The sequence below is a fragment of the Harpia harpyja genome, chromosome Z, assembly GCF_026419915.1.
Source record: "Harpia harpyja isolate bHarHar1 chromosome Z, bHarHar1 primary haplotype, whole genome shotgun sequence".
NCBI classification, from domain to species: Eukaryota; Metazoa; Chordata; class Aves; order Accipitriformes; family Accipitridae; genus Harpia; species Harpia harpyja.
In genome coordinates this window covers 13,503,307-13,513,517 of record NC_068969.1, presented here as the reverse complement: position 1 = coordinate 13,513,517, position 10,211 = coordinate 13,503,307, and the positions used below count along the sequence as shown (strand labels likewise).

General features: G+C 38.9%; 1 long non-coding RNA gene across 1 annotated transcript; it reads right to left on the bottom strand.

The window, feature by feature from the left end:
• Nucleotides 1–1,191: 1,191 nt before the first annotated feature.
• Nucleotides 1,192–6,965, bottom strand: LOC128136400 (uncharacterized). The gene is made up of 2 exons (XR_008233356.1): nt 6,418–6,965; nt 1,192–5,787 (listed from the first exon to the last, which is right to left on the bottom strand). It is a non-coding gene; the product is annotated as an uncharacterized LOC128136400 (long non-coding RNA).
• Between the last annotated feature and the right edge of the window lie 3,246 nt (nt 6,966–10,211).

The window sequence follows — 10,211 nt, the reverse complement described above, 5'->3', positions numbered from 1 at the left end:
TGCTGTTATTATTCCTTCTCCTGTTTCTACAATATTTGACAAATATGGGCTCCAAACAGTTCCTGAGCCTGAAGAAACATTATCAGGTGACACAGAGTGCAAAGAAAAGAGAAAACAGTTTTATATTATTACAAACACATATATAGCTAATATCGTTACATATTATTATATAGTGATTTTATATTAAATTATTTTGCTGAACTTTCTAATTTTTAAAGTTGCTTTTCAGCTTATAGCATAATGATAGCATATAGCTAAATACCTGAAATTTGTTTATGTACCAGTAGAATTTTTTTCTTCTTTTTTTTTTTTTGGCTCGAGAAAGAAAATACGTAAAAATGTCTGTACGTGAGAAGGACCATCTTCCAGGGGAAAACACAGCAGAATAATCACTGAGTCTAAAGGAGAATTTCATTCCCCTCTAAATCATTCCCTTTCGGTACGTTTTCTTCATATTTAGTAGCTGGATGCAATTCCCTCTATATGTACTAAGCCTGTGTTATTACAATTCCAGCATGATATATGTTCATTTGGAGTCTAACAAGATCATGAATCAGGAAATAGCATTGCACTTTATATTATGTATTTATTTATTGTGTTAGGATGAAATTTACCTGGGTCCAGAGAACAAAATTAGGCTGTTACAGCCCTTGGTTTCATATAAGTTATTTTCCTCTCAATGCCTATGCCCTGTGGACAGAAATTTATTTCACCGGTACTGAATGAGAATTCTCCCATTCTCTCACTGCCTCTAGGTATGATTTCTATACCTTTCCTCCTGCTTCCAATTTTGTATCCATTACTAGAATGCTTGAAAACGTGAAATACAATACCAACAATCACAGAGCGAGAAAGTCTGCAGTGTGTAGGGAGTATTTTTTTGTTCCTATTCAATCCTTTTGTAATTAAAGAAATCCTGCCCAGTAATTTGCTGTCTTCAGTGACATTATCATACTTCTGATCTTAACCTTTCAGTTGAATTCTAGGGGCTGGTTGGCCATTAGAAAGAAGGACTATTTTGCAGACAGTTTATGGGATGCAGATTTGGAAGATCTCAGTTCTTCTCTGAAGTATGTCACACACTGAGCAATGAAAGACAACTTTAAATGGAATGTGTACTAGTAAATGTAAATAATAAATGTAAAGTGGAAAATTACATCACAGAATATAAGACCTCAATGTATTCAATAATACAACAGTAATTATCTTTAATAATACTAAAAATATCAGTGAAAAACATTATGAGAACTTTGTTAAGTGTCCAAACGTGTTCTGATTGCTGTCTTTGGTAACTTTGCAAGAACTTAAGTCTCAAAGACTTGGAGTCTCTGTGAGATTAGCTAGTATTTGTACACAAAACGCAGGAGAGAAATTAAATGAACAAATGGAAAGTTTATCTCACATAGAAGAGTTATAAAATCATTAAGCAAGTAAAAGTTTATTCAGTTAATTGGCTAAGGCTCAGCAAGGATTTCACAACACTATCAGCAGGGTGTTGAAATATTAAAAAAAAAACAAAACCAACAACCCAGCAACCAAATGCTCATTTTCAGAGAAGCACTCTCATTTAAGAAACACTCTCTTAAGTATTTCTTAGATAAGGAGCTGTTTATCAGCATGTATGTATGTTCTTCCTGGAATCAAGGTTCATGCAAGTTTTTTCACATACGCCAACATTCTCTTGGTGTTTTCTGACTTCTCCTCACTCAAGTGCCAAGAACACAGGAAAAGTGGAAGTAATATGCATATTCAGTTATGAAGAGGTATGACATATAAATACTATTTATATTTACTTAGTGATTTGAGCTAAGATAGAGAGCATCAGAGTGTAATAAGTTAACCAACAGTAACTTCTATCACTTTTTCTTGTGCACAGAGAAAAAAAAATCTCTTTAGAACATGGATGTATAGGAATATGTCAAAGCAGGAGCACAAGGAAAGGTAGCTCATGCAACTGCTGATACAATAGAAAATTGGAAAGCTCTGAAATAAAACATAAACAAAATTGAGGTGTAGCCTATGTAAAGACAATGAAAGATGTGCTCCGGACATCCACTAAAACCCTAGTGTAATTTTATTGATCATGTAATATCCTTTGAAACAGAATGTTTCTGAATTTCTCCTCTGTGATGTATCTTTTCTTAGGAATAGTCTGGCCATCTAGGAAATATTTCACTCTACCTTCCAGCACACACAGAAGTTTAAAAATAATGTAAATGTAAATACTTGCTCGTGCCAAACACTTCATTTGCCAAGAAGAAACGGTGCATTTTGTATCAGGATTACATTATAACCAAGATTAATTTTTATGTTGTCTCTGGCAATTCTTTAACAAAAACACCTCCTGATGAAACACAACGTGTACGTCACAGGTTTTGTATGTTCAGGGAAACTTCTCTCAACAGCTGACTTACAAATGTTCATACTAAACAAGCTGTACTGTAACCTGCTTTTAATCTAACTGCCAGATACTACAGAGGTAATGTTTTGGGAGATGGCACCAGGTTTTTAAAGAAGGAGCTACCCAGTGATAAAGATCTTATGGAAAAACAGAACTATTTAACAAAACCAATCAATGAACATACCCCAAATTCTCTTAGGAGAAGGGAAACATCTCACCATTGCAATGTAAGGCAACCATCATCCAACTCAGGCCAAGCCTCAAGTGGTGCATCACAGCATGAATTACAAGGTTGTTTGGTGCAAATGCACAGATTGACTGATCAAAAACATGCCTGCAACTTCTGTAATCCAGGTCTGCTCTCTTGCTTAGCAAAAGAAATCAACCTCCCTAAAAAAGCAACCATTTTATATATCTACATTTATATATGTAGATTCATCAATATTCAAAATCATCCACTATAAATTCAAAGATTAGTTCTGGGAACAAACCAGGCATCATCAAAACAGAAACCTAAGAAGAAATAAAAGGGAATAGAAGAAGGGACAACTGACAAGTGGTAAAGAAATAGTGAGAAAATATGTGTGAATATGTTGGATCATTATCAGATGGATCTTCCCTTGCATCCAATTTTAGTTACTTTTGAGAATAGCCACGTGACTAAAAATTTGCTCACGGCTGTCATTCTCAAGACACATTATGTGCAAGATTCAGCCTGGAAAGCAAACGAGCAGGAGTATCGTGCATCGTTTGAGTCTTGTTGACTCCTACCACGGCAAAACTTTTTGATTAGAAGTAAATTTCACTGACTGACTAATGCGTCAGACTCTCCTTCCAACAACCAAATGATACTTTCCTGAGTCAAATGTAGTTTATAAGGCTTGTCATTAAGCATGACTGAGCTGACCAATCACACCACATGAACATGGACTCATCACCACTAAGCGATGTCAAAAAAATAACCACATCAAGAAAACCAAAAGCTTAAAATTTGGAACAGCACAGAGACTGAAAAACTTCAGTTTCTACACAAGCAATTTGTCAAAAGAAAAAACACTAAACTTGACAAGGAAATTCTTTTGCTGAAAAGTACATGCTCAGTTATATGATTACATTGCTGGTGTTCCCCTGCTCCTCTTCTTCCTCCTGAGTTTCTATCTAGGAAATATTTCCAGAACTTGCTGGTTCAGTTACCTCTTTCAGTCTTGGCATTCAGAGGCTCCAGCAACAAAGCCTTGTTATTATAAATACTTCAGCTATAACATTTCTAAGGAAATTAGACAGAGTATCATAATCTCCTGCTGACTCTCACCTAGCAATTTTAAATTCTCTAGTGTGGGAGAAGACTCCAAGGTCAAAACACTAATTTTATTATTTCATTAAAAGCAAAAGAGGAAAATTAGGATAAAAATTCCAAAGCCTGGGAAGTCAGGTAACAGCAAGACGAGAGAGGATGAAAACCAGCACTGCATCAATGACTCTGGAAAATCCCAAGTCAAAGTACATCACAAATTTTGTTTTGGTACAACATGATGATAAACAGTACACTTGGATTGCACAGACTTTTTAAAAAAGTTTTTTTAACCTTTCTCATTTATTCTTGTACTTGAATAACAGCCCATTCTTGAGTTTACAGTCATGTAAATTCTCCTCACTCGCACGTAAAGTTACATTGGCTTCCAGAAGATTATTTCTCTGAGTACAGACATCAACCCTGAACATTACCTTCTGGCCTTCAAACTTGTCACGTAATATCTAGTATTTAGATATTAGCTAGCTACTATCTAGAAATTAGCAGTTTTGACATGACCAAAGTATTTCATTGCCTCGCAGAAGTACATGCAATGAATCAGGGGTAGCATGAGAGATGCTCTGTCACTCTCTCTTGCACTCAGCATTACTTTACAGAATAATATAGTATCAAAGATCATATCCAGCCTCTGGAACAAGCAAATCACAGACTAACTAATACAGAACATTAAAGCCAAAAGTAATTTTCCCTGCCCCCCTCGAGAATTGTAACCAACACTATAGAAAAGGCTGAATGAAATCTTGCTGAGTCCTGTGTGGAGCCCGGTTGCAAGCCAAAAGTGATGTAAGATTTGCCTGGAGTTTGAACCGAGCCTTCTGCATTCTTCTGAGAGCTCACCATTAAAAGAAGAATAAATGTTAGCAATAAAAAGTCCAAGAGAATGAACATCTGAAAGCCTAGTCTAAAGATCTGCAAGGGACCTCATAAATACATAGTAAACATCCTCACTGATGGATTCCGCAGAGGAGAAAAATTCTACATTACCCACATAGCACATTTTTTACAAACCATTTCTTTCTGTCTGGATACAAAGAAGTGAAGCAGAGCATTTAACATATAACTGGTAAAATTCAAAGTTTAAAGCCAAGGAAAACAGCCAAGATTAGAGCTGCTCAACAAAATCATCTTTCTCTTCACATAGTTTTCTTTTTATTCTTATAATTTGTTGATGAATCAGCAAATGAGACTCTTAACTGTCGGTACTGTTAGATATCATGACTTTGGGTGCACAAAGATAAATTAAACAGTATGGGCTTGAATCACATCAACACTACAGGCAACTGCTGTGGGTTTTGCCACCCGATGTGTTGGTAAGGGATTAGGGTGTTTGCTGTCGATTCATACTCTGGTGCCCTAAGCTTTGAAGAATGCAGTAGGTCCTGGTAATTTTTGTTGGCTCAGGTCCCTCGTACATGGGCCGTATGTGACCAAGAGTAGCTTCTCATGAAGAACACAGCAGAAAATCGAGCGTGCTCTGCCAAAAAGCCCCTGGGAAGCGGGGTTTGTTGGCACATCCCTACCTTCAAGCAAGCAGCCAGCAGGGGCACAACTTAATAGTTATTCAGCTCCAGGCAAAAATGGCATAGGTCTCTTCTAAGGCAGACTCTGAAAGCAAAATTACAGAGTATATGACTGGCAAGTACAAAAGAGGAAGACAGGAGAAACACGTACCAAAGAATATGCACAGACAGAACTGGAATATTGCTCTGTTACCAACAGCATTTACACATATAGGATACACACATATAGGATTCTGTTTCTCCTCCTGGCCTTCAGCCCTGGGTGGTGAAACAGCTAATGCTCTAGGCTATAGTGGTCCATCCTTTTTCCAGCTGGTCAGATACCAGCTGAGGGACCCTCATTAGCACCGCATAGCTCTAGCGACAAGGACTTGCAAGTCGAGTTTATGCCTGCACAGGGGTGCTTTAGGTGGCCTTTAGCTGCTGAAATTCCTACTATCCTCACATCTACTCCTAGTCGTCTCCTAGGTCACAGCAGAAAAGGATGTGTGTGAAACAGAGCTGGCCTGGTCACGGACTACCTCTTGGGGTCCATCATGTTAAGACCTTATATCCTGGAGCTGAAGTGAGATAATATATGAGAAAAGGGAATGAAAACACACATCTAAGAGAAAAAACCTGGCATAAAACAGATAGTACAGCTAAAGAAAAAGAAGTGACAACAAACAAGCTCTGCAGTCAAGGAAAGGGTAAAATCTTGGCCCTACTGAAGTCAGTGAGATGTTTGCCAGAAAACTGTAGACAGCTTGTTTTATCCAGGATTTTTAATTAGTGATTAAATGATTCAATGGCAAGTTGGCTGTTTTAAGAAGGAAAAAATCATAGAATAGCTCCAGAATGCCTCTCCCTGCCCCGCCTACCCCTTGGGAGGTACAGATCATACACAGCTTTTTTTATGGGAAATTTGACAGGTATTTCATTGAACCTTAGTTGAAATCTGTAGTTTCCCAGGCTCTGCCTCCTTCCCCAGTTTGGGGATGAAGATAGGAAACACCTGCTAATGACACCAGAGACATAGCAAACAGCAAAAGTCATGTATCAGCAGAAAGCACAGTGGAAGCCTGGCCTCTCCAGTACAGGCACAATCTATCTCATAGTGGATAGTATATATGAAGAAATAAGATGCTGCATTCATTTAATTGACATACATTTGAATGGATTTGAATTATTTTGGAGTGACATACCCACAAATAAATAAGGCATCTCGCCACCTTAAGGCATAAGTCACTTTGTTAAAAGCCCCATGACCCAAATGATCTATTCACACCACACACTTCTCTTATTCTGCTTGATTTTTCTGCTTTTCTCAGTCTGCTTCTGCTTTTCCCTCTCCAAAGTACATTGGTTTCTATGGAAACAAAACACGTCATCAGAATGGACAGAACGTGGTGACATCCCCAAGTGCAGACAGAAAATGCAATTTAAGTAAGCATTTTACAATTTCTAACATGAGCTGAGGAAGGCGATGGGCGATTATCCTGTGCACGTGTGTGTACATGTGTTCACGTGGGCGGCTGCCCATGCACGCACTCACTCCCTCTCGCCACGCCATTTACACACATGCAATGCCACCGGCTTCCCGGGACAGCATGCAGCAGAAGGCTTGGCAGAATCCATCCCATCCTATTCTGTTTTAATATAGCTGAAAATTGCTTTGACAGCTGAATAGCTTCTTTGTTTATAACTCGTTCTTAGCTGACTCTGCTGCATTATGTAGCTTTGTAAAGAGATTACTTTGTCAAGAACTGAACATATATGGTCTGAGCTTGAACAATTCAGCATGATGAACTGCATTCATTTTATATGACATACAGGGCTGCAATCCTGCTGCCTTTAATGTGTCTGCTTTTTTCTGTGGGTTCCGTTTTCTGATCTTAAGTGTTTTTTAAATTTTCTTGAATTTGGTCTTTGGGATTATCTTCTTTACCATTTCCTGGACAGATACAGAGAACTTCCAATATGTCAAATGTCAACACATTGTATCTTGCCCTAAATGTTGTACGGAACCAAGTTTTTGGCTGTGTGTAACAGGAGATCATTATTATACAGTTAGCTAATTATCCACCTGCAAATATCCTATTCCTGCCCTAAACTGCTACAGTTTTGTTAGTATTTGAATTAGTATTTCAACACAGCGGTGCCCCAGCAAAGGTTTAGAAAATAGACCCCACTATAGGGAACACCATATGGAACATATACAGCTTCTTACCTTGTCCCTTCATCCCCAGCCCTAAAAGCAATCCTAAATAGGCAGATCTACATGACTTCAGCACAGCTGCACGAGCCAGTCCCTTGTCTTTACAAAGCCTTATCAAAAATATTAAAGCAAAACCAGCCTGCACAGCATTACTAGCCCTATCAGGGCCTTGCACTGTGCACTGAACAAACTTTGCAGGCTCTGCTGGCCATTGCCTTTAATGCTGCTTGAGTTGACTGTACTGGTGGTCTTTTATCACTGTTGCAGTTTCTACTTCTAGCCATGGCTTGCTTAGAAATTACATTATTTCAGATTCACTTTGTGCCCTGCCCAGAGGCACAACATAGAGTCAGGGCATTTTTCTCTGGTTTCTCCTGGCTTTTTCCTCTTTCCTTCCCTCAAGTTTTTAAATAAACACCATTAATTCTGATGGATAGATGATATGGTCCAGTATAGAGATGACTAAGAACATAAATTGTCCTGAAGGCAAAATTCCTATTGGCTTCGCAGTAGGTATTACATTGATCTTTCATGGGCTGGAGACTGAAATCTTTACTTAGAGACATCACTGGAGGCTTTTCTTGTGCAGGACACAGAGCTGGGCCTTGAAACATCTTGCATTTCAACAGTTTTTGCTCAGCCCATAAACTGGCAGAACTCTGATTTTCACTAGCCCTGCATTTTGCACTCGGTGGTATTTTACCACTTCTGAAAATACCAACCTTCTCTAAAAACAGAGGGGAAGTTTGTCAGACAGACAAATCCCTCCTTATCTCTTAGTCATAAGCATGATCCACTTCAGATGATTTAAAGAGCTTCGTACACATTAACCTTTAAAACAAACAAAAAAAAGAGACAAGAAAAAGACTTTGCAAATCACTGTTTGAAAACAGAAGCCGCAGAAATATTCCTCACAACCTTATTTGCTCCCACTCATAATCCTAATGTGCACATATTTCACAAGAGTTGGCACGCTATGTGCTAATTTGTTGAAAAAAAAAATTATATTTAAATTTCACCATCTGTATGGAAGTTCTTTGTACTAGAAACTAGTGTCTTGACTAATGAATTCCTTATCTTCAACCCCTTCGGCAAATGATAGACTGCTGTCTATCACTGACAAAAAAAATGCTAACGACCACGCAATATTCAGGTAAATGATGAAAGGCCGCACAGGCGGTTTAGAAACAATTATTCCTGTTGTACTGGGAATTTTCAGATTTAGCAAGAAGTCATGAGATCGTCAGAGAGTCAGTAAATTTCCACAGATGGTTTCTGTTCTTCACCCCCCCTTGTGGCAAACCTGGCTGAACCACCAAACATGTCTCAATCAGCCTGCAACCTGCTCTTGCTGCAGGAGCCCTTGGAAAATCCCAGGCCAGCAGACACCAGCTGTATCAGGTTATGACTGGGGCCAATAAAGGCAGCAGTGATTTGCACCGTCACAGTTTGTGTGCATTGGTGGGAGGGGGTTGAAGTCAACTGGATGAAATACACCAAAAGCATTGTGCAAAAAAAGAACATGAGAGAGAGAAAAAGATAGTCATGGTTTGCAGAGGAGATGTAAATAATTTCTGAGATCGGAGGGCCTTGATACGGAGAGAAAATGAGAAGTAGAGAGGGGAAGGAAGGTGCGTCACCAACTCGCAGCATGATCTGTCTGAAGTAAATAATACAGCTTTGCACATGCTAAGTGTGCCTTGCACTTTCCTTCAAGGAGAGTTCCATATTGTTAATATTCTAGATGGTGGATTTCCATGTTCATATATCTTCTCGTTTCAGTGCTGCTGGCACCTAGAAATATGAGTTTAAGTCTCCAAAAACATCTAAAATCCTTGCCTCTGACTCTAGTCTTAGTTGTTGCCTGTCAGTGTATGGATGAGACTATCTTTCTATAAGGTAATAGTTAATAACAAGCTAAATATGTCCCACCTAGAGGAGCACCTGCGGGTTATTGAGTGTCAGTCTACAATCATGTAAGAAAACATGAGAGCTTATTAAAGGTCACTTTTCCAAAAAGCACCTTAAATTTTGGGCCCTGACAATGGATCACCGCATAACTCCTTTTTGACCAAAGGCATGTAACTCAGATTAGGTGCCTCAATTTGGAGAAACACGAATGTTTTGTGCACAATATCAGTCAAGAAATTACAAATAAAATTCAGAGGAATGTTCTGCAATTTAAGGAGGCAAGTAACAATGCAGCAGAATCAGGCAAATCCAACCATCAGTGAAATGATTAATTTACTCCATTGGGTGTATGGCCTTTTTGTGTTTTCTCTCCAGGACTGTGCCAGGGAATACGTTAGACAGCAAACTCCAGGCTCATACCGCTTCTGACTCCCCACTGGCTCATCAAGCGTCAGATGGTTGACTTACATCAAGTTCCTCACAGATATGAGTATACATTTACCCAGCAAGGCGGTCTTGTACTTTCTGATTTCCAGAAAGATGACTAAAAATGCAAGGGCTGATGCTATTAGCAGATAGATACTTTCCTTGTTCAGAGTGCTTTCAGCCTTTCATACCTCTTGGAAAAGTGGGTATGGTGGGAGCAGAATCACAGGCCCAGCTCTCGGTGCCCATATGCTGACAGAGGTAAAGGTGCTGGGCATGGGCATATAATTGGGATTAGCAGGTCAGACCACTATAGATCAAAGAATTTAAGACTGCATCTGCAGAGCTGAATAACTCAAGGAAGTCCAAGGCTATTGCAAATGGATATTTACTGTCAATGACAAGTTTTTCATAAAGATTGGCAAGCTTTCTGTGGATCTCAGC